Source organism: Canis lupus, chromosome 22 (genome assembly GCF_011100685.1).
Source record: "Canis lupus familiaris isolate Mischka breed German Shepherd chromosome 22, alternate assembly UU_Cfam_GSD_1.0, whole genome shotgun sequence".
Lineage (NCBI taxonomy): Eukaryota > Metazoa > Chordata > Mammalia > Carnivora > Canidae > Canis > Canis lupus.
In genome coordinates, this window is record NC_049243.1 from 17,136,105 (window position 1) to 17,162,060 (window position 25,956).

The window sequence follows — 25,956 nt, forward strand, 5'->3', positions numbered from 1 at the left end:
ATCACTCTTTAATCTAAGAAGAAGTGCTTTCTGCCTCTTGGCTTAACACCTCATGCTATTTCATTATTGATAGCACTGAGAGTTTCAAAAGAATACTATTTGCTCAGATTAGCTTAATATCAAACAGATCTTTTGTTTTAGTCCCACTGAGAATATCTTCAAAGAGTTTAAAGGTTAAATACAATAAGGCTGATGCGAAAATGAAGGAAAATACTATATGTTTGCCTGCGACCATCTGAGCTGTGTTTTTCTTCCTCTTTAGTATATAGATCTTTTACTGTATTAGTAACATAAAAACTTTGTCATAAGTATTTAAGATGTTTTCATTTTTTAGTTTTTGTTGGTTTTATGCTCTGTCTTTTGCTAAACTAGAATAATCTATATTTCAAGCCTTCAATATAAATTTATAAACTTTCACATAGTTTGTTTATGCACTCTTTCATATGTGTGGTTTTTATTTTCATTATTGACATTGATATTTTTACTTTTATTATTATTATTATTATTATTATTATTTGTTTATTTTAACAAATCAGTCTTTTCTGTTTCTTTTGTAATTGTTTGAAGATTTGTGAGTCTGGATAAGGTAAGATGGATCACAAAGTGGTCCAGTTTTAAGGACTGATGAAGTTACCGGATTCACCCAAGGCAACTTCTACTAAATTTATAAATTAGCATTGCAATACTCCAAATGTTTGCATATGAAACAAATGAGTGTCAGGATCCTCAGTGGGTACCACAACCTGGTCCCTCCCTTCTTCCTCTGGCAGATACTCCCTAAAGTTTGGTCTAAACTATGGATGCAGATTCAGGAATAGTTTGAAAGAAGTTCCTGACCGTACTTTTTAGTAGGAATTGGGGCACAGTGGTAACCCACGTTGCTTGAACCTAAAGTACAGATTCCAAGTTTTTGCTGTCGTAGAGTTCTATATTCTAGTTACAGAATGCTTACAAATTCACTGTTTTCATATTTTATTTCAGATTTCATCTCCACAGGCTCTGTTATGGTCTCCCACAGTAGGATGCTAGGGGGAGGTTAATTATAGTTCTGTGCTTAAGAGAATGTCTGTAAGTATAAACAAGCCAAAGATATGTGGCCTATTTTGGGGTTTCCTGGGGCCTGATGACTCATAGAAGTACAGGCCATGCTATTTGTCTTTTTGATCTCCTAGGTAACTCATATTTTTATGGTCTTTTCTTAATAGTTAGGAAGTAATAGAAATTCTCCTTATCTTCATACCTTGAGAAATAGGACTTTTTAATTTCATTTTTTTCTCTCCTTTTTAGTTTCTTCTTTCATTTTTCTTTTCTTTTTCTGATGGGAGCAGTACCAGAGAACCTGTATCATGTCATCTCCTAATCAGTACTCTCAAAACTAAACACCATATTGACTTTTCTTACCTTCAGTGTCTTGCAAAATTATCTGGAAAGAGAGAGGTCACACCTTCTTATTCTCAAAGGGATCTGTATCCCTCAAAAGTTAACTAACATTTTTCTGGAAGTGTAATCATTATGATACTATAGTGAGTTGTTGAAAGAAAAGAGTGTAAAAGTGTATTATCTTAGAACCACTTAGTTTTAACTTCAAATATAATACCAGGTACTGCATACTATAAAAATGTAGCAAACAGGAAGTAGAGGATCTAGAAAAATAAAATGTATTGATCATCTACTGTGTGTCAGGCATTACATTTGAATTATTTCTAGTTTAGTGATTACTGTGATGCATTTCAGATTCCCAAGACAGTGTTTAGAAACATTGTGAAAGAGAGATAGCAATTATGGGCATCTGGATTGCCCTAGGCATGACTCAAACATTTTTATCTATCCTCTCCTTTTAAATGAGAGTGGTATCTAACACTGACTGCCTAGATAAGAATATTGCCAAGAACAGTAATGAAATTACAAAGTCTTAATTGCTGTATATTTTTATGATTGAAATTTATTATTACTTGAAATTTCTTTTGTCTTTTTTTGCAACTTGCTGAGAATTTGTTTTTAGAGGATGGTCTTATTACCTTATAATAATCTAGTAATTTCCTCCAAGATTCTTCAACCTGGGTTTTTCAACTTAGGTTCATAGGCTTTGAGGGGAACTAGAAAAGGTTAGACATCAGGATCTTTCATTACTTCTTACTCTTATTTATAGTTTAAATAAGTATGGGTCTGTAAACATTCTACTCCATTTTTCCTGCTTCCTTTTTATATTTTACTATAAATACAAATGACTATAATCATTGAGTATATATTATTTTTTTGTCTGGCTTAATATTGTGAGATTCTTCTGTATTGTCATTAAAAAATTTATACATTCAGGTGAGGGCTTAATAGTATCTCATGATATTGATGGCCATTTCTCTGAATATTTTCCATCTGGATAATCTTCATAACAGTTTATTGCAAATTATGCTGTTGTTAAATATAAGAGAGGAAAAAATAACCATGATAATGAAGAAAAAAGGGAAAAAAGAGAAAAAAAGAAAAAAGACAATTTGGTGATTTACAATAGAAAATATATTTTTCATACACGGTCCTCAGTCATCTTGAGTTGACTGACTCTCCTCCATAGGTTCTATACCCTGGGACCTAAGCTGATGAAGAAGCCTCATTACGAGCATTGCTTGTCTCATGCCAAATGGAAAGGAGAACATGGTAGGTACACCCCATGGCTGAAAGCTTTTACTCAGAAGTGACACATGTCACTAGTATTTTTACTCAGAAGTGACACATTTTCACTAGTATTTCATTAGCCATAGGAATTTTCATGGTGAAAATTTTTCATCATTGATCCATTTTTCTCCTTGATCAGTTTTCCTTCCAACTTGTTAGTGCTTTTACTTTGGTTTTGTTGGTCTTCCTTTATTTTTTTCTATTTTATTAGTTCCCCATTTTATCTTTGCTATTTATTTATAATAATCCTTAATTTAGTGTGTCTTTCATATATTGACCTCTGATGTATACTTGGCTTGTTGATTACCAACATTCTCATTTTTAATATATACATTTGATGGTATACATAATGATATATATTTCCCTCTGATTTAAGTTGTACCTCACAAGTTTTAACATGTGCTATTTTCATTGTCATTCAAAGTACTTTTAAAAAAAATTAAATCATGACTTTTTAATTCAATCAATAAGTTAAAATTTCTAAACACCTTGAGATTTACTCATTCATTTGTAGCTTAATTGTGGTTATGGAAATACTTTGTATGATTTCCATCTCTTCACCTTAATTGTCAGGAATAGGGAAGTTATGTAATAAGTGTTCTCTATGCAGAAAAAGGTATATTGTAGTTATTAATAGGGAAATGGCCTACATGCACATTCTTATAAGATCAATTTATTAATCTCTTTTGTTCAGTATATTATATCAAGTGGTGTGGAAAGCTCAAGACAACTTTCCTGGGGCTAATCTACGTATTTTTTCCCTCCTCGAGATTAATGACAGATGTGGAGAGCTTGAAATCTGCCATGGTGGGAGAACTAACGCCACAAAAATTAGTAAATCCTCCAAACCAGGGCTTTTATTCTTGAGAGCCAGTAATTACACATTTACCAGGACCAGTGGCTATATTCTTATGTGTTTGTATGTGCATTCATACTACCAGCCATTGAGAATAAGTATGTTAACGTTTCCCGCAAATATCATGTATAGATATATTCCTGGTAGGGTTGTCAATGGTTATATATTTTGAAGCTACATCATTCTAAATTTAAAATGGTTACTTCTGATTGCTGAATTGAACCTTTTATTACAATGAGCTGTCCTTCTTTATCTCTAGTGATAGTTTTGCTTTATCATCTTTGAAATTAACAGCAACACCAGTTACTTTTATGAGATTTTCCATGGAATATATCTTTCTATTCTTTGCTTCCATCCTGAAAAGTTATGTTTAAATATGCCTCTCCTAAATAGAATATAATTGAGGTTTTATTTTTTATTCAATTGACAATCTTGTCTAATAAATGAAGCACTTAGTTGATTTACATTTAATATTGTTATTCACATATTTCAGTTTAAATCTCCCAATTTATTAAGTGATTTGTCTTTGCTTCATCTGTACTATGTCTTGGTTCTGTTGGAAGTGATTGTGTGAATGTTATTATTTTATTTTTTCTTTTCTTCCAATTTAGAAATATTCTTTAAAATTCACTTTCAAGTGAATTTATATTTATATTCAGAAAAACAAAAATGGAAAGAATATTGTGTCTACTTAAATTAATATAGACAGAGAGAGGGGGTGTATTATAATATTAGGGAATATTTAACTTTTAAGCTAATGAAAAGAAAAATAAAACAAAATGCACATAGTCATTCCTGAAAGGTACAAGGACAGTGAGAAAAAAAAAGCATAGAATGAAGCAAAGGGAAATCACTTAATAAAATGGTACATTTAAGTAACAATATCAAAAGTAAGTAAACTAAATGTTCCATTTATAAGGCCAGATTATTAAACCGGATGAAAATTTTCAATTATATTCTGTTTGTAATAGGTTTTATAGTTTTTTTTTTTTTAAGTCTATTGCTAATAACTCCAGTATCTGTAGTGCTCATAGTTCTGCTTCTATTTTTTGTTGTTTCTCTGGGTTTTGTTAATTTATCTACTCAATTTTTGGATTATTTTTATAGTGTGTTAGATATTGAATTTGCAATATTGTTTATAGAAATATTTGTATGGCTGGCATGTTATTCCTCCAAGAAGGATTTACAGTTGTTTCTGCCAGTCAGCCATAGAAAGTAGCCATCCAGAATCACAGCAATCAGTTTCATGTATTGAGTTAATTGGAAGCTGAATTTAAGTCCTAGTGGTAGTCTGTCATTTCTTACTCAGATTCATGCCTGAATTTCAGCCCTTTGTTAGTTCAGCCAAAGCAAGGACTTTCATCAAGGATCTTCTAAAGAGTCCTTTGATTACATCTCTGTACCCCTGAGTGCCCTAGGCCACTAAATTCTCTCTCAGCATCTCTGCTTCTCAGTTGTCTCTCTCTTCAACGGAAGGTTCCGATTTCTTGTCTTACTTCTCTTAAACATTTGAGAACTTAAAAATATTTTTCCAGCAGGATACTTATTCCAGTTTTAGTCAATCATTACTGAAAAGTAAGCCGTTGATATCATGGGAATTTATTTTGATAAATTTGACAAAAAGCTATTATCTTTTAGTGCCTTACTTTTTTAGCAAGCTGTTCCAGTCTTTATCGTTAGGAAATTCATTTTCCTTTTAAGTTGAAATATGGAAAGGAATCATCTCCATTGTACACACAACACAATTAAGACATAGGATATGAGGCATGAATATGTTAGTTTATTATATATCTCATTAACATGGATACAAAGTTGGGGATTTGAGTACTTAACTTCTTTCTACATAAGTAGCATTAGCAGTGATAGAGGATCCTGGCTACAGCTGAACTAGGAGAAATGGCCATATTAAGATTTCTCCTTTTTCTTTTACATACCAAATGGCTGACCTTAAGAATAACACACCTTCACTAGGCTTATGTCTTATTTAGATGAAAAGTGATTGTTAGGGATCCCTGGGTGGCGCAGCGGTTTGGCGCCTGCCTTTGGCCCAGGGCGTGATCCTGGAGACCCGGGATCGAATCCCACATCGGCCTCCCGGTGCATGGAGCCTGCTTCTCCCTCTGCCTGTGTCTCTGTCTCTCTCTCTCTCTCTGTGTGTGACTATCATAAATAAATAAAAATTTATAAAAAAAAAATAACCTAAATCCTTTCTAATGTTGTTCTATTGAAACTGAAATTCATTACAATATCTTTTTTTTCTTTTTTGCACATTAATGATATTTAATGATATGTTCTATAAGAAACAGTTGGATTTCTGGTTACATAAAAAATAATAACTTTCTATGTGGAACATAAAAATATAAAAGCATTCTCATGTCTATTTATCTGTGGCAACACATTTCATTTGGATATATCTGACAGAGAATGGTATTTTAATATAGTTGAGATTAAGATTTCTCTTGAAAGATTAAGAAAAAGCATTTCAAAATTTTATAACCTATCTATCGGATCCTATATGATGTTTATTACCCACCATAGGTCTTTCCTCACTTATTATAGTTTGCATCCCCAGAGCTGTACAATAGGTCACTGCTCATATTTATAGGCAGTTTCATCTGGATGAAATCAGGAAAGAATTCTTTTAATTAGATAAATTAAATGCAATCTGGGGAATTTACACTTCTGTATGTGCAGCAAATTTATCTCCTCCACTAGGTTTGGTAACATAAAATGAAAACCTGTAATAATGAGATTAACATGAATTATTATACATGATTATAGCTGTCAGAAGGGAATTGGATATATATAAACAGATGCATGCTCTAATCTTCCTTGAGGGTCATCATATTCTAGGATGTGATTGCAAAATACCGGCAGTGTGATTGGTGGCTGTGTTTCCCCTATCACATTAAACTTGTCAAAATTTTATAATAAAACTAATCTAGGAAAGACTAGGAGAATGAGAAGTCATCTCGTTACTTGTTTCTCTTAATCCCTAATCTGTCCTCCCTTTCCTCAAAGGGAATTTTGACAGGGCAGTCAAAGTGATATAAAAATTACAAACAGTAGTCCAACAGGAGGAAAAATGTAATAACGTAGTAGTAATGTAGTATGAATGAAGCAAGAGGTATTGCTACTTTTTGATCTAATTCCATAAAAGAAGGTAATGGCTACTTGCCTGTGCTGTGCGATTATAGAAATGTCAGTATAATTTTAAGGTTTTATATAGCCCATGGGTTTTTAACTTAAATTAGATCCAGCAAGAATAGAAAAGATTTAAAGACAAGCCAGGAGATAGTCATTTAGTGTGGTATTCAAAGAGGATTCTGCTATAACTGGAAGTAGTATGAGTAGTATGAAAAATATTTATATCTTTTCCAGTTTAGTGATTAACCAATAATTCACAAAAGGAACCTACTAACATCAGATATTTTCCAAATTTTATGGAGTTTCTTCTGAATAATCTGATAGATGGTGGCTTTTACTGTTCATGTTGCATTTTAGCTTCCAAAGGCAGTATATTAGAGATTTTTACGGGAGAGAGATAGCAATTAGGGACACCTGGAATGCTCCGGGCATGACCCAAACATTTTCTACTTGTCTTCTCTTCAATGAGAATAATGATATCTAACCCTGACTGCCTTGGTGAGAACTTTGCCAAGAACAGTAATAAAATTACACAGTATCTTTTTACAATTAAAATGTAATATCACCATGGAAATTTATGTACTATTTATGCAACATGTTGAGAATTTAGAAGATGGGCTTTTTGCCTTATAATAACCTAATCATTTCTTCCAGTGTAGAATTCCTTAATCAGGGGACAAGGATTTTGTGGGATTTATAAATGGGATGGACCTCAGGAACCAGAAGCACAATTTATGGATTTCATGGCTTCTTCACATTCTGAAAGGAATCTTCATTCCCCAAAAGCTAACACTCATTTGAGAATGAGATCCTTACATTACTACATCGCATTTTGAAAGAAAGGCACATGAGGAAGAGTCATATCCTAGGATGGTATATTTATAATTAGCACATAAAACACTTACTGTTATTAGGACATTTAAATGTAGATTATTAAAGCACAGCAAACAGGAAGGGAAAGTCCTAGATAAACTAAATGCATTGATGACGAGTATATATATTCCTTCAGGCATTATGTTGTGCCCATCATGCAGATTTCATTCTTGTAGAATAAGTTGTATACTTGTACATAGCTAAATATGATGACTATTTGGGATAAAAATGGTTTTTAATGTCAACATTAATTATACTTTAATGGAAATCATTGGATTTGGCAGAAGCTAATGATTGGTGGCCCTCCACCTTTGCTCCATATTAGTTAGAATCACCCTGGAAATTTTTTTAAAACTCCAGAGCAAAGTCCCATCCAGATTATTTGGATCAAAAACTCTAGGGGGAAGGGTTGTGCGCTGGTGTTTTAAAATATCTCCTTAGGTGACTCCATTGTTCAGAGGGTGTTGAGAACTAGTGCTCAACTACTGAAATGAATAATACCTAATTATATCATTTAAGCAGTAAGTACATTCAAGTACAATTTTACTTAATTTATCCTGACAAACTAACAATTCGTTCATTCATTATTCATTAAATATACATTTATAGAATGCCTGCTGACAAGTGAGCATTTTCTAAGATGTTGACAATTAGTGATAAATGTTTGGGTTTTATTCTCAAGGACATTACAGACATAAAAGGAAAATTATTATTCTATTTAGGTTTGACTTACCATTCACAGAAAGTTGCTCAAGTAGTTTTGAGAGAAAAGTGGTTTTAAAAAATTCTTTGTGGTTTTGATATCGTGAGGTTTTTCAAATAGACCAGACATTTTTTTTTTCGTAGTCTTCATTGTTCATTTCATCCCACTGTCAAAAATTTAGCACAGTCTTATTATACTTCCTACACTGGCAACTGAACTCAAACAGAGTAAAACACTTTACCTTTTATCTCTACATGCAAGACTCTAAAATCTTCTTTGAGCATTCAGTAGAGAGCAGCAGTCCTACTTTATTTCCTTATAAGCTAACTTTTAAATTTTTCTTACAGGTTAGAACTAACAAATGAGTTCAGCCATATTGCAAGTTCACAGATAAATATGTAAAATCAATTATACTCTATATACTTGTAAATGGTATGAACATGAGAGTAAGAAAACAATTGTATGTAAAATAGCGGGCTGGAGGAGGGAAGGGGTGAAATGAGCTTGGGTTTCTTTGTGAGGTGAGGACAATGTTCTAAAATGGATTGTGTGGCTGGTTGCAAAATTCTGGTAAGCTACTAGAAAACAATTGAATTGTATACTTAAGATAGTGAAATTTTCTGGTATGGGAGTTATATTTTAATAATTTCATTAAAAAGTTCCATTATAGGACTATCACATGTCATCTCTCCTCCCGACAGTACCACCTCTATAATCATTTTCCGCTTAACTCTGGCCTTCTATTTCTTAAAACAAAAAAGCCAAAAAACAAAAACAAAAACAAAAACAAAAAACCACTCAAGAGGAGTGAAAGTGCACCCCTAATTTTCTAGCCTCAATGCAGCCCTAATTTTCTAGCTTCCTCTGGGTTCTTTAGGGTTTCTTTTTCCCCCTGAGTTCTCTGTGTTGACATTCTAGATTCTATCCATGGAACTAGTTCTTAGATAATCAGAACCAGTCTCATGGCATCGAATACTCTCCACATACTAATGAATTCCATGTGGATCTCTAGCTTAGTGTTTGTCTTAAACTCTGTAGCTGTCTGTCCTGGCTGCCAACTCAATATCTAAAACTTCATTTCCAGTGCTTAACTCATTATTATTCCATACACGTTCCAAACCTTTTTCTCCCTCCATGTTCTTCACTGTCTCAGCAAATGACAACTTGAGCCTTCTATGTGTTTAGACCCAAACCTGTGGAATCTTTCTTGATTTCTTTCTCTAGCTAAATCTCGAAGATGAGTTTTCATTTCCTGGGCTGCTACCATCCTAGTCTATACCACAATGATAACATTAAGTCTCATTCTGGTGCTCTGGGTGTCCAGTGGGGAAATACTAACATTCAAAATGTTTACTTAATCACCATGATTTTAGTGCAGTGCCTCTCTGTTCTTAGTATGACATACATTCTATATTTCATAAGCTCTCTTGTGCAACCACTAAAAAGTACGTCTTCTGGTCTTTTTGTTGGAGTAGCAGTCCTCCGTCAGAGTAGAGAGGGACAGGAGATTTAGGCCTGTTTCTTTTTTATATATTATTTCAACCAACATCTCTGTACTCAATCCAATCTGTTTAACCAGTTTCTTTCTTTCTTTTTAAGAATTTATTTACTTATTTGAGAGACAGTGAGCGAGAGAGAGCACAAGCAGGGGAAAGAGCAGAGGGAGAAGGCTGGATCCCAGGATCCTGACATCATGACCTGACCCAAAGGCAGATGCTTAACCAACTGAGCCACCCAGGCATCCCTCAATGACCTTCAGAAACACCTGGTATTATTCAGTAATGCACTGTTTGAGAGCTTTCCCCATGGTCAGCTGAATTTTCAGTTTTCTAGGTTTGCTCTTCCAGTTGCCACTTTTCAGGTTTTTGCCATATCTAAAATTTTGTATCTATTATTTCCTCAGACCCTGTCTTTTGATGTTTTTCCCTTAAAATATTTTTTTTTCTGTCATTGGAATGCAGTCTCTGGAGAACCAGCAATAAGCAGTTTTTAAAACTTATGTTTGCTCATATACCCATTATCTTTTTAATTAATTCCAATTAAGTTTTCATCTTTACCACTTCACTTAAGCTATTCTTTTCATGGCCTCAAATATTTCAGTTTGCTAATCCAGTGCTCAACATCTCAACAACTTTTAACAAAATCGTTCACTCATCTAGTCTTGAAATATCATTAACACTTGGTTTTCAGAATACCATTTTCTCACTCATTTATGGTTTTTCTTCCACTTCAGGGGACACACCATCCATATTGGTTTTCTTAGCCGGCTTCTATTTTTCTTCTAGGCCTTGATGTATTGGTGAATTCCAAGGGTTCTGGTTTTAGATTTCTCTTTTCTATCTACATTTTCTTTAAATGAGTTCATTTATTTACCATGGACTTCAACTTTGTTTAAATGCATAACTCTAAGATTTATATACAATCCTGACCTCTTCCTTAAGGTACAAAGCTAATTGTACACATATCTTGTCTACAACTAAGTAGACAATACAAGACTTGCTTATATCTTGTTCATATTGCCACTCCATTCCCTTTCTTAATCTGATCCCATTCTCTTCCCTTATTACCTCATCTTCATTATTTCCACAGAGATATTCAGGTCAGTTGCCTTGGGCTGTAAGGCCTTAGGGCTTATTCCATTTTCTACTTCTTCTAAATGGAGAACTCAATCATCTCATCACTGCTCTTTATTTTAGCTCCTGTATCAGCACAATGGTTCCTTCCCCAGTATTTCTCTTCATTCTGAGTTTATCTTTTTTTGAACCTTTTGGATTTTGCTCGTCCCATACCTTCTCATGCTTGTTATCCATCTCAGGATAGTTTGTTCATTATCTTGCTTACTTAAGCTTTCCCTTAAAATTTCAGTCTCTTGTCAAAAGAAAGAATAAATGAATATATCATACAATGAGAGAAGAACATTAGTATTTAAGGAGATGGTGTTTGACACTGAGTCACCAAAACAGTCTGGTGTTAACATTAAGATAGCTGCTTAACCTTAGTTTCATTTTCCTCAAAATTGAACATGCAGACTATCAGAAAAAAACAATGGCTAGTGTTAGTTAATAAGGAGCAATCAGAAAGTTAGTAATACATCAGAAAGCATGCTGTAATAGGAGTGAGGAAAGAAGTCTTCAAAAGGAGGACATGTCCAACAAGTGTCAGGTCATTCTAAGATATTAAGTTAGATATGGAATGAAAAGGGCCTCCTAGATGATGCAAGGGACAAAAGGAGAACTGAATATATTGGTTTTCTTGGATTTTTTCTTTATGAAGGAAAGTCAAAAGATGGTGGGATATTGGATGTGAGAGAGCAGGGCTTTGACTAAACTCATTTGATAGTGGAAGAGCACTCACCATTTGGGGAGAGAGAAATAGCTGCCCACTTTTCTTCAGTGGGATAAACCTTGGTTATTTGAGTTCAGTGATAAACAGTATAGAACTGTACAGTCTCTTTCTAATAAACTTTAGGTAGCCTCTCTTTCATGTGCCTCAAACTGGTTTTACCATGGCATAAATTCCTTTGTTATTTGCTTACAATTCAGTTCTATCTGCCTTGTATTTATTGGCTAAGCATCCCATATTTTGGCATTAGGTTGTCCTTTCCATTTAGTTTTCAGGGTTATGTATTTTGATCATTTTTCTATATATGTGTAGGCACTTCATTTAGAGGGCTACATAGTTGAGCTACATTAATGCAGAAGTCTGTCAAGACTTTCATAAGGTGTCTTGTAGTTTTTGTTCTTAAAGTTCTTCCTATTTCCAGTTGGATTATAAAAAATTATGTATGACACATGTATTATTTAATACATGTGATGTATAAAGTTTATTGCTTACAGAAATACTTATCTTCCCTATTTGTGGAGAGTTGAATAAAAGATATCCATCTGATAATATTTCATGTGCTTTGGCAAAGTATTTGATAAATACATTGGCTAATATGATGCAATCTATTGTACAGTAAAATACTGTAACAAGGAAAGAAGACATGTAAGAGGGCTTCAGGAGTGATCTTCTTCTGATCTTAAATAAAACATTGTCCATCTAGCTACAACATATTAATCTAGAAAAGAATTTCGGTCTATTTAGATATGCTGTAAACCAAATAACTCTTTGGAGCTCTTTCTTTTAATTGTGTTGAACAAGCTATTCACTTCCTCTCAGTTAGGAAATCAAGCATGTATCAGAATTGTAGAGCGATGTATATGTTTCTAAGATAACTTCTAGCAAAATACCTATAATTCTACCTAGGGACTCTACCAGAAAACTCTCAGAACTAATAAAGTCAGTTCAGGGAAGTGGCAGGATGCAATCAACATAGAAAAATCAGTTATGTTTCTATACACAATGAACTATCTAAAAGAAAAATAAATAAAACAGTACTATTCACAATAGCATCAAAATCAATAAAAGACTTAATAAGTTCAACCAAGGAGGTAAAATATTTATATTAAGAAAAGTAAGACATTGATGAGAGAAATTGAAGAGAAAACAATTAAAATAAAAGGTACTTCATGTTCAGGGATTGGAAGAATGACTATTTCTAACATTCCTCTGCCACCCAAAGTCATCTATAGATTCAACACAATCCCTATCAGAATTTTAATGGTAAGATTTACAGAGTAGAAACAACAACTATGAAATTTTATAACCACAAGGACTCCAAGATTGCTAAAGCAATCCTGAGAAGGAAGAACAAAGCTGGAGGCATGACACTTCCTACTTCAAAATATATTACAGAGTAATAATAATCAAAACAGCATGGGACTGGCATTGAAACAAACACATAGATAAGTAGAACAGAATCAAGAAATTAGAAAGAAATCCTCATATATTTGGTCAACTAACATTTGACAGAGGAGCCAAGAATACTCAGTGAGAACAGGATAGTTTCTTCAATAAAGGGTGATGAGATAATTGGATATTCACACACACAAGAATGAAACTGAACCACTTCTTATACCACTCACAAAAATTACCTTGAAATGTATTAAAGATATAAATGTAAAACCTGAAACTGTAAACTCCTAGAAAAAAAACATAGGGAAAATTTCCTTAATAATCTTAGCAACAGTATTCTTTAAATGATACCAAAGCACAAACAGAATAGAAAATAAACAAGTGGGACTACATCAAACTAAAAGCCTTCCAGATAACAAAGGATATTACCAACAGGTTGGAAAGACAGCCAAAGGAATGGAAAAAGTATTGGCAAACCATCAATATGACAGGGAGTTAATATCCAAAATACATAAAGAACTCATAAAGCTCGATAACAAAAAAACAAATAATCCAATTAAAAATGGACAGAGGAACTGAACATAAATTTTTCAAAAGAAAACATACAAATGCTCAACAGGTACCTAAAAAGACACTCAACATCACTAACCATCTGAGAAAAATACATCCAAACCACAGTGAGTTACTGCCTCATACCTATCAGAATGGCTGTTGTCAAAGACAAGAGAGAACAAGTATTGGCGAGGATGTGATGAAAAAGGAACCCTGGTGCACCGTTGGTGGGAATGTAAATTAGTGTGATCGCTATGTAAAACAATATTGATGTTCCAAAAAAAATTAAATATAGAACTACCATCTGTTCTTAGCAATCCCACTTCTGTGTATACATTTATAGGAAATGCGATTACTTATCTTGAAGAGAGAATCTGCATCACCATATATATCGCAACATTATTCACAATAGCCAAGCATGGAAACAACTTGAATATCCATCAATGGGTTAATGGATTAAGAAAATGTGATGTGTGTATATGTGTGTGTCTGTATATGTGTATGCATGTGTGTATAGTATACATTGAAATAGTATTTAGTCATAAAAAGATGAAAATCCTATCTTTGCTTCAATATATATGGGCATTATGCTAGGTAAACTATGTCAGACAGAAAAAGTCAAATATTGTATAATATCATTTATATGTAGAATCTAAAAGAGCCCAACCTTTAGAAATAGATTGTAGATTGGTGATTGAAAGGGGCCAGGAGCTGGGAGAATAGGGAGATGTTGGCCTAAATGTATAAACTTCCAGTTATAAGATGAATAAGTTCTGGGAATCTAATGTACAGTATGATAACTATATTTTAACAAAGTGTATTATATATTCCAAAGATCTTAAATTTTCCCACCACACACACACACATTGGTAATTTACGTGAGGTTATGGATATGTTAACTAATCTTATTGTGATAATCCTTTCACAACATATGCACATATCAAATCATCACATTGTACATGTTTAGCTTACACAGGAAGTCAATGATAGATATCTCAATAAAGCTAGAAAAAAAGTTGATATGTGTTTGTTCTAAAATTAACTTGGAATTTCTTTAAGCAACTCCAAGGATTAAGAAATAGGCCTCAAGTCCATTAAGTCACTACTGAATAGGAAAGAATAAAACTGTAACTCCAATTTCAGAAATTATTTTAAAAATGTAACTGTCCAAAGAGTAAAATATCAAAAAATTATTTAAAGAGATAGAAGATAGATTATTATATAAATGAAGTAGATTACTCAAGCGATCAGAATTGAGTGCAGCTCCATATGGGTACCTGCTAGAAGAGCACAAGATAGAAGTACAGGGAGGCAATATTTCAAATATGCTTGCTATGTATCTATTATGGGTAAACCCACTTGTGAAGAAGTAAAACATGTCTCAGAGAATAATCTAAATCATCAAAATATTAGAAAAAAGCCCAATTACTTTACTGTAAGGTCATAACACAACTGAATTTCTTCTTGATAGAACTAAATGATTTTTTACTTTGAATAAAAGTTACTGCCTCTTTGGAAATTTTTCATTTTTCTTTGTAGGAAAATAAGCTCAAACTTTTATGTTGAAAATGCCAGGTAAACACTTGCCTTATACTGTATTTATCATTTAAAACTTCAACCTCCTACTAATTGAAAACTGAAGAAAAAATAAAAAAATAAAAAATAATAATAAAACTTCAGCTTCCTGTCTGTTTTCCTAAGGCCAGTGGCATGCATTCTTATTAAAGGCTGAAGTAAATGACCAGCTAACTCCTTGAGGAGTAAGGGTGACTGACATTAAAATACTTAAAAGCCAGATTTCTAAAGTGATGTTATTAAATATTAAGCATCATTATAATAATACTTTAATAAAAAGCCACTAGTTCTATTTAATTTAAACTCAGAAAAATGATTTATTTTGATGAATAAAAAGGCAAGAAGAGCATTAATTTAATCTAGACTTCATGTCATTTATTTAATTTATGCAATTATAGAATTATTACAGACACATTTCAAGTGATCTTTTGTGAAAGAAATATTAATGCTCATGAAAAGACAAACTCAAGTGAGTGTAGGTAGGGTGCACTATATGCTATTTAAGAGACCTATAAAGAAGTGCACAATAACTTTAGTATGTTCTAATTCAGTTACACAGAGAGTGATAGGTCCTGGACAGACCATGGTTGTGCTAAGGATAAACTCCAGATCTGTTAAGGGACTCACTACTGGGGCCCATTAGTGGCACAGAGGGTCATGATATTCCATACATATGAATCTGGCCTGCCTCTATTTCTGGCTCAAATGGAAGCCAGATCTCCTAATTGGTCACTGACTACAACTGGTACATCATCCTCTGTGTGAGGAGTGTGTGTGTGTGTGTGTGTATGTGTGTGTATCTTCTATATAGCATTATCTTTTAATACACACCAAAGATCTACTGAAAAAAAATTTCTTGGAGAATCACATCAATCTCTTACAGAATACAGCCTACCTTCCACACTGTCGTAGTTCTGAACAAGCATAGATTTCCTCCAAAAAACCCGAGCAACAGAAAGCATATCCTGCAAAAAACATGCTGCTGATAAAACGCATGTGGCAACCAGGTCTCTGGAGATTTGGAGACACTGCCTTCCTTCAAAATAGATTTAAACTCACAAACAGGAAACACTGTGAGTTCTGTTCTCCATGTGAATGAAGAAGACATTGCACTTGTAAATAGAATACCTAGGGAGTGTTCTTAAGGAACAGTTTGCACATTTTAATTTAATTTAATTTAAATTAATTTAAATTTAATTTATTTAATTTTAAGACCCTTTTATAGTGCTTATTCTGTGTAACGCAATTTTTTTTTTCCTTGGTAGTCATGCACTGTTTAATCCTGAAAACAAACCAAGGAAGAAGATACTATTTTTACTCTATTTTACAGATGAGGTGTACATAGTACTTTTTAAAAGTGATTATGTTTGTCATGATATTCTGCTGCTGCAGAGAATGTGATTGAACAGTTCTAAGGGCTGTCTTTTGAAATCCATCACCATGTTTGTGCCAAGGCTGTATGTCACACAGGCGGCTCTAGGACAGTGACTTAGTTGGTAGGATATTAAGGGAAACTGGTTTTTGGCAGACATGTGGCTGCCAGGACTCCTAGATGGCTGACTTTGCCAAACATTCTTGAAACTGCCCCTTGAATGGTGATGCAAGATGCTTCCACACAACCTTTTCTTTTTTTTTTTTTCTTAAGATTTATTTATTTGTTTTAGAGAGAGGGAGAGAGAGAGAGAAGAAGCAGAGAGAAAGAATCTCCTTACTGAGCATGGAGCCTGATACTGGGCTTGATTTCATCTCTTTGAGATGATGACCTGAGCCAAAATCAGGACTCAGACACTTACCCGACAGAGCCACCAGGCACCCCTCCACTCAACCTTTTCTAAGCTCAATTCTGCCTAATTGTTCCAAAGGATGAAACACGGAAATGTTTTATTTTGTGATTTTAGTTTGTTCCTAAATTGTGAAAAAAATTTAAAGAATGCAATGAATGAAGAAAAAACAACAAAAACAAATTAATTTCCATTGTGTTTGATTGCACTTATGATGTAAGTGCAGAATCCTAATTAATATGCCTGAAAATAATTCAACACCATATTCAAGAAAATCAGAAATGAGTACCAATAGTTTTTAAAAAATGTGATGAAATACCACCTCACACCTGTCAGAATGGCAAAATTAACAACACAGGAAACAACAGATGTAGGCGAGGATGTGGGGAAAGGGCAATCCTTTTGACTGTTGGTGGGAATGCAAACTGGTGCAGCCACTCTGGAAAACAGTATGGAGATTCCTCAGAGAGTTAAAAATAGAACTACCCTATAACCTAGCAATTGTACTACTAGGTATTTACCCAAAGGATACAAAAACACTGATTGGAAGGGGCACATGCACCCCAATGTTTATAGCATTATTATCTTATTATCAACAATAGCCAAATTAAGGAAAGAACCCAAATGTTCAAAATGCACATCAACTGATGAATGGATAAAAAAAGAGTGATATATATATATATATATACATATATATATATATATATACACACACACACACACACATATATATAGCCTATCTTGCCATTGCATATATATGCAAATCTTGGCATTTGCAATGATTGGGATGGAGTTAAGAGTGTAATATGCCAAGTAAAACCAGAGAGGGACAAATAGCATATGATTTCACTCATATGTGGAATTTAAGAAACAAAACAGATTAACATAGGGGAAGGGGAAAAAGGAGAGAGAAACAAACCATAAGAGACTCTTAACTATAGAGAGCAAACTGAGGGTTGCTGGAGGAAAGGTGGGTGGGGGGTTGGGCTAAATAGATGATGGGTATTAAGGAGGGCACTTGTGATGAGCACTGGGTGTTATATGTAAGTGATGAATCCTAATTAATGTGCCTGAAATAGGTCAATTCTAATCCTGAAACCAATATTACAGTATATGTTAACTGACTAGAATTTAAATAGTTAAAAAAATAAAATAAGAATTTGAAAAAATGTGATGTGGAAACATATTTGCTAATACTCAAAATTCATTCTTCAAAAGAAATTAGATTGATAGTGTGAGGTTACTTTTTGTAACATGATAAAACTATCTCATATTGTATTAGTTCTTCTAAGTTTATAAATGGGACTGATCACTTTTCCAGGATAACTGTTAAAATTGCTGGATCTATAAATAAAAGATTTATAAAATTAATGTCAAAGCTGAAGGAAAGTAAGTTTAAAAAATTTTTAAAGTAAAGTTATTAAACATTAGCTTAGTTTTCTAATTGAAGAAAAAAACCTCTAATCTTTAGCATGCGAAACAACACTCCTGAGATATCAAAAGTCCTATATTTTAAGACTATTATATAAAGGCACCTAATATTTCCTGATGAGAGTTTCTGTGAATTCTAAGTGAATTTTTTTCTGTTAAGAAGAAAAAAATAATAATCTTTTGAGAACTGACACAAAATTCTGGATTTTTAAAATGATGATAAATATCATAATTCAACTGATAACTTAAAACATAAAACTAATTGTTAAATTTATATATTGTATTACACATTCATATGAATGTGTAATGTGAAATATACAAATATATAACATTATTTTGTCATTTTATGCTAATTTTTAAAAAGTCTCCAAATTCTAGAATATTTTAGGTAAATATAGTGCACAAAATAAAAAAAAAGTTAAGATTGAGGCATGTATTATTCTATTTATTAGAAGTAAGATTTCAGTTCTGTCAAAGTCTTGTGCTTGAGTCAATAACTCTGACTTAGAGCTGCATTCCAAGCCACATATAGCTTTTGCAAATACTTTCTATTCAATTGTCTTCATACTAGATTATAGATGACTTGCGTACAAGAGCCAAGACTTATTCACTTTTGCATTCCAACCAAGAGGAAACCAGATATGAAACTTTTTTTTTCAGTGAAAATCCGTGTAATACATATTGTATTTTATTGAAACTTAGATATCATTGATTATAACATGTAGTGCTAAGACAGCAAAAACACTGCCAATTCTTAACATCCATCTCTATTTAGGAGATGATACATGTACAAAATGTTGCCTCTTAGGATTCATGAGATATAATACTGCCACTTTTACTATCGATTCTGGGATCCTCCGTGAAACTTTAAAAGAAATACCCGTGGTCTCAAGCTTTGGTCCTCTTGATTAATCTCTTGAATTCAGCCAAACCATAGTCAGTACCTTTCAGGACTGGAGTAAAATATTCACAGACTTCAATCCCTTGTGTAACTTAATCTACAGTAAACCAACCCTAAGTGTCTCGAGTATCTTCTCCTCCCAAATTCCTACCTCCTATTTTTTATGGGATCATCAGTAGTAATTTTGTTCAAAACCCACCATTTTGTGTTTTTGTGGTCTATATTCTATACACATGCTTCTTCAGTCTGTTCAACTCATTTTGTCCTGTCTTTTGAGCCTGTTTCCCACTCATCTGTCTCCTGGTTTTTTAATTTGCCTGACCCAAACTCTACTGTGTTTATAGCAGGTACCTACTTTATTGTTTCTTATTCAAATGTGTAAAAATGTAACTGTCTTTTTCTATAACTCAATTTCATTCCACTCAGTAATGGAATACTTAATCTTGCCAATTCCAAGTAAATTCAGTCAAATTTATTTGTTTAATATGGGTTTATAATTCAATCATGTTAAGATTTAAATGTATTTCTGAGGTTTTCTCCTTACTCTTCCATAATGAGGTTAATTAAATTATGAGCCTGCTAGGCACACCTGTTGCTAGAGGGTCATTATGGACATAGGACACTCTAGATTCTTCAGGATATAAAACAGACCTGAGGTCTTATGCTTGGGCATAAGAATGGTGAACTGAATGGAATTAAAGTATATTTTTTCTATTTCCCTTTTTGTCTTCTGCCACTAATGACCCACTAATACATGAGCTCTATCTTCATATAATTTCCAGTGGGGATGTTCCAGGCTGTACTGGGAAAACCATCTCATGGCAGGCCCAGTAACTTTCTTGCAGTGACTTTCTACACCTTATTTAGAGACAAGGAGAGCTTTCAGATTCCAGACATCATGAGTGATTGCTAGACATCAGAAGCCTTCAAATGCTTCACATTTCCATAATGAGATTTCTTGTCTCCAACACTAAGTTTATTGTTTCTGCCTCAACTCAGATATAAAAACACAGGTATCCCTACTCTTGGACTCCAAATTTGAAGGTGGATTCCAGATTGGGAGGTGGAGGCAGTGATTTTACACCACTACCCACCTACTCTCTGCCACCTATCTGTCCTCTACCACACACACAAATTACTTCTAACACATTAGCTTCCCCCCCCCAAAAAAAAAAAAAAAACTTTCTCTTTTTCACAAATCCTGAGTTTTCAGGCAGGGAAGAACTTCTTTGGCCAATACATGTGGAATTTCTTAATTTATGTTCCAGATTAGTATCCTGCCACACTCAGTTAACGTCCTCATAGTCTTTTAACTTTTTCCTTCATTTTCTGGGATGAGAGAGACATGGCTTTTTCCAGAGGGTGCTACTAATTTAAAGCCCTCTTAATCCTCTATTTTCCTACACTTCCTTTAGCTCAGGTTCAAGAGATGTTATGAGTCTCTTTACTCTATGACCCTGGGAATAACTTTCATCACTCCAATCTCCTGTGGGCATTCCTCTCATGAGCATTTCCAAAAACTCAGGGCATTGGGGTGCCTGGGGGGCTCAGTCAGATGATCATCTGACTATTGATTTTGGCTCAGGTCATGATCTTGGGGTCCTGGGATGGAACTCCATCTGGCTCCCCACTCACTGAGGAGTCGGCTTGTCTCCCTCTTTCTCTCTGCTCCCCTCCCCGCCTGCTTGTATGCTTGCTCTTGCTCTCTCTCAAATAAGTAAATCTTTTTTTAAAAATTCAGAGTATTTATATGATTAAATTTTAAAGTGGACACTGAGCTAATGAGATGTAATTGATATCATCTTTCATACTGTGATAACAAAGGTGAGAATTTTCAAATAATTTGGATGAAACCAGCTATGTGACTTTAAATGCCCATTTGATTTAAGGTAGGGCAGGGCTGAGAATGAGAATATGAATGAAAGAGGATTTGGGGTTGAAATATGTTTTGATATTTAGAGTTGATAAAAGGTGGTTCCTTACATTTTTAATTAAAAAAATAATTTAAGATTCATCAGAGAAGTCATGAAACCTCTGATTTTGCATTTGGGGACAGTGAGTAAATGAATAAATGCTAAGGAACACTGGGAAAAACGCCAAGCTTTTTGTTTCATGCCACAAATAGTTTTTTAGAAGGATACATTTATATTCTGCTATACTTTTTCTTGGTCACTGCCAACCCCAAAGTTCATCGTCTTTCCCATTTATTCACTGAAAAGACAGCATATTCCTCGTAGTCATCCCTACTTCCTGAAGTTCTGACACTTTCTGAGTTACCTTATTGTCCAGGTAGTTGATCCAGGCACTACTGTAATATTTCACTGCCTTCTCTCCAGTGACTCTCTTCCTGGCACTGTGAAAGCTTCCCACGCCCCCACCTCCTGGGTCACACTTTGGACCATGCAGTTGTCCAGAACTGCTTCACTTCTAAAATAATAAATACGTTGTTTTGTCTGACCAAATCCATCTAACCTACTCTTTCAATTTAAGTAACTCAATTCCTTCACGTTATTATGTATTCCTAACCCATGGAGTCCTCTGCTTTCTCCACTGCAGCTCTCTCGTCAGAATTCTTTTACGTCTTTCATAAGCTTTAGTGTTATGTCTACTTCAACCACCCTCTTTCTAGTATCTTCATCTCCTCTGCCCCATTTTCTTTTCATCACCCCTGTCTTGTAAAGTCTGTCTTGGTTGACATTCATACATCCCCTTTCTCCATGCTGGCATCTGTGTGCATGAAGAATGATTTAGATGATCACAAAATCACACAAGTTCATGTTTGAAGTATCCATTGCTGTCCTTGACATAATTAGCTCTTTTTCCTTTCCAAAAGCAGTTATTTCAAACGTTCTTCACTGTCCACAAATTTCTAACTCTCCCATTTCCTCTTAATTCTCAACAGATGATTTCATCTTTCAACTTCTTTATACTTCACAGAGAACATAGGTAATTACTCTTTTAAGTTCCTTCAACCAACTTATAATTTCAACCATTCTACAATTTCATCCCTCTTTGGCCTCTACCTCTTCTTTGGATAACATACTCTCTTGAATTATCTTCAACTTGAGCTACTGATTCTTCTCTATTTTCTCCTTCCAAATCTTTCTATTAATTCCACTATGTCCAGTGTTTTTCACAGGATGAAAGGCAGGAGAAAGGAAAACCTTCAATCATGTATCCTTCTTCAATTTTGTCCTATATTTCCCCTCTCTCTCTTAAAGCCAAATTTCATGAAGGGAATTGTCTGCCTTTACTTTCTGATGAGTCTAAATTCTACTGCAGTTTTGCCTACCCTCACACCACACAGTGAAACTCCTCTTGTCGAGGTCACAGTGACCTCTTTGTTGCTAAATCAAATCCAGCACTTTAGAATATACAAATTATTTTCACCTTCCTGCTTTTCTTTTAGTATTATTTCACAGTATTATCTACATTTTCAGAGTAAGAAACATATTCTTAAAGCTAATTTGGTTAACCTTACGGACATAACTATAGCTGGCAAAAGTTGATCTTGAATCAAGGGTTTCTGACTCGGGATACTATATTTTGCTACGATAAAACAAGGCAAACCAATTTTATTCTTGTATTCATTATTCCATGGATAATTACATTTATTTTTTGCTTATTATCATATAGTTCCATGGCCTACATTGATAGCAGATTCCACAGTATCTGAAGTTATTAATAATTTAGATGACCCAGAAATTTCTGGGAAAAGGGAAAGCTAATGAGAACAGTTTTGCCTCATGAATTTCTGAGCAAACATAAAGACACTGAACATGTTAAAGACATTCCTCCTAAGTAATGTAAATTGACCTAAGCAAAAATCTAAAAAAATAAAATAAAACAGTGAAAGAGTAAAATCTTAGCCATTATGAGGAACTAGACTGGGCTAAAAAAACAAATATTGAATGATAGATCTCTGATCCGGTTTGAAAAAAATCCAATCTTTTCTCTTTTTCTTTATAAATCTCTTTTCATTGAGAAACTTATATTTTGGCGATAAGAAAATTATGCAGAAGAATAGTTATAATCCACAAGAATTTTCAGTTCATTGCTATAGTATTGGTATGTGTAAAGCGCTCTGAAAGCAGAAAATAAGCTCTCCAGAGCAGGCTTTTCAGAAGAAATAGCACTTGAGCTAAGACTTAATGGATTACAGATGTTTTTCAGGTGGTTAAGAAAGGAAAGACATCTAAGCAGAGGGACCAGCATGTGCAAGATGCAGAAATATAGATATCCTGATGTATTTAGAGAACTACAACCCATTGTTCCAAGGAAGTATTAGTTAAGGCTTTAAAAAATATAATTGCCAGGGTGACAACTCAAAATAATTTGGAGGAATAAAACCCACAGAGTGGATTTATTCTTCACACAGTGGAAAATCTCCAGAGTGGCTGGTTTCAAGCACAGATGGATGGAAAGATTTAAAAGATGCCATCAATTCTGTTTTGTGTTCCTTTCTTGTCTTTCTCTCCCTTTACTTCCTCCTCTCCCTCTCCCTCTTTTCTCTTTTTCCTTCTATGTTAGACTGATCCTCACACAGGCTCTTACTTACCACAGAGAAATCAAAATAGCTACCAGCAGTGCTAAGCTAATAAGCTCATTCTTGTATTCCTGAGTCACAAAGTATGTATTCATTTTATGACTAGTGTCCTGTGCATAAGTGCAAATTTCTTGATAATGTGTACTATACAGCCCTATCTCATTTTATTTTCTATTGTTTACCTATATTTCAATTATACACATACCAGGTTAAGAAACTTCTAGATGAATGGGGAGCATTTGTCAGGAGTATAATAGATTCTTATGTGAGAAAAATAAGATAACTCTAGTAATTTTAGAGATAATACAGGGAGACAAAAAGTTGCTGTCATTTGTGACAATTCAGACAATTATTGTCTTTACTATGTTTTTTTTTAAAGATTTTATTTATGTATTAGAGAGAGAGAAAGAGAGAGAGAGATTGAGAAAGGCAGAGACATAGGCAGAGGGAGAAGCAGGCTCCATGCTGGGAACCCAACGTGGGATTAGATCCCGGGTCTCCAGGATCACACCCTGGGCTGAAGGCGGCACTAAACCGCTGAGCCACCAGGGCTGCCCCTCTTTACTATGTTTATGTCATAATTTAACCAATTAAGTACCAATGTAAACAGAGTTTTTTAATTACTATTAAACTGCAAAAAGTTTGCTTGTACACACAAGTTTGAAGCTATTCCCTTTGGTTATCTTTTTAGAAGTGGAAATGCAAAGGGAAAAAAATGCACAATTTCGAATGTACATATATTGGCCAATAGCCTTCCAGAAAAAAATTCCCGGTTTTTAGTTGCATTAGCAATCTACTTGTTTGAATTTTCTAGCAGTACACATTCCTTGAAATTCTGTAGCTTTCTAATTGTCAATATGATAATACAATTCTATTAGCAGAGAATTTCTTTGTGTATATTTTCACAAAGCAGGATCTGTCTGTAGTTATTTTATGTGTCCATTTATGGAGTGGTTAGTAAAGGGTGAAAGAGATGATTGTTTTCACACTTTTACTATCTGGTGACTTAATTTTTAATCATAATATGTTAGTGTGTCCACCTCATGTAGTATGACATGTGTGAGAAGGGATTGACAAATCCAACATTTTTACAAAAACAATAGGTTAGCAGCGCAGATTAGAAAGAAAGGAGCCAAATGAAGATGGCATATATTACTGGCATCCTGTCTTAGATGGAAGGGCCAGGAAAACAAATGAGAGAACCATTTGGATGTAATTAGGAAGCAGGAGGCAGGAAAAAGAAAGAAAAGTCTGTAAACGAAGGAGCAGATGATGCCTCGATAGCCAAACTCCCCAAATCTTTCAGCTTGCCTTGCCTGCTTGTTCGGCTGAAACAATGTATGTGGACTCTCACTGAAATGTACTCAGCCTTGAGATTATTAATAATTTTGAAACTGAAACCAGCTGCATACAAAATACTGTAGACCAAATGCTTCAATTGATTCTCCTGGCTTTATTGATCCCCTATTAAGACATTTATCTCCTTAAATTGCAGTTTTATTTTCAGTGTCCTTAACTAAACTCTGAGCTCCAAAGAACAGTTCCGATAGCACGTTTGAAAAGTATCTCTGTATGTGCCGCATACTAGATGCTTAATGAGAATTTTTAATAAACTAATTTATGAATCAATTTTCACATGTCTTCACGTGGTTCCCTCCCACCTCCCATTCAAAGCAACTGAAACCCAGAATAATACCTACCACCTTTTAAAAATCATTTGTCCATTTAACAAAATATTTAGTCTTAGGTCCTGAGGATACAATAATTGGCCTTGGAAATTTCTATGCCCTTGATGTGTCATACTTTAAATAAAGTGGTGCAGGCAAATGAGAAGTAAAAAGGAACTAGTATTTGAACGATTGACCACCATGTACAAGACATAGTGTTCTGCCCTTATGTGCATTATCTGCAATCCTCAGAACAGCTCCAGGGTCATCCTCCTGTGTGCATGGGGGGAAAATAGGGCTCATGGCTACTTATGAAATGTCTCTAAGGTTTTAATACTGGTGGTAAGAAGATCCAGGATGTAAATGCCTATTTTCTTTGCCCTGTTAAATGTTGCTAGTCCTTATTTACTTTATGGGGCTAGACAGTATTTTTCTATTTATTTCCAGTCAGATACAATGAGAGGGTAGTGAGATCATCATCAGCACCTCTTTCGTTCCTAACAATGAAAATTGATAC

The 25,956-nt window shown here is 34.2% G+C and overlaps 1 long non-coding RNA gene across 1 annotated transcript in view; it reads left to right on the top strand.

Moving 5' to 3' along the window:
- Positions 1-847: 847 nt before the first annotated feature.
- LOC102155318 overlaps positions 848-25,956 on the top strand; it is a 35,747-nt gene continuing 10,638 nt past the window's right edge. The window contains exons 1-2 of the long non-coding RNA XR_005376331.1: positions 848-1,068; positions 2,570-2,652. This is a non-coding gene — a long non-coding RNA (uncharacterized LOC102155318). The remainder of the gene's footprint in view (positions 1,069-2,569; positions 2,653-25,956) is intronic.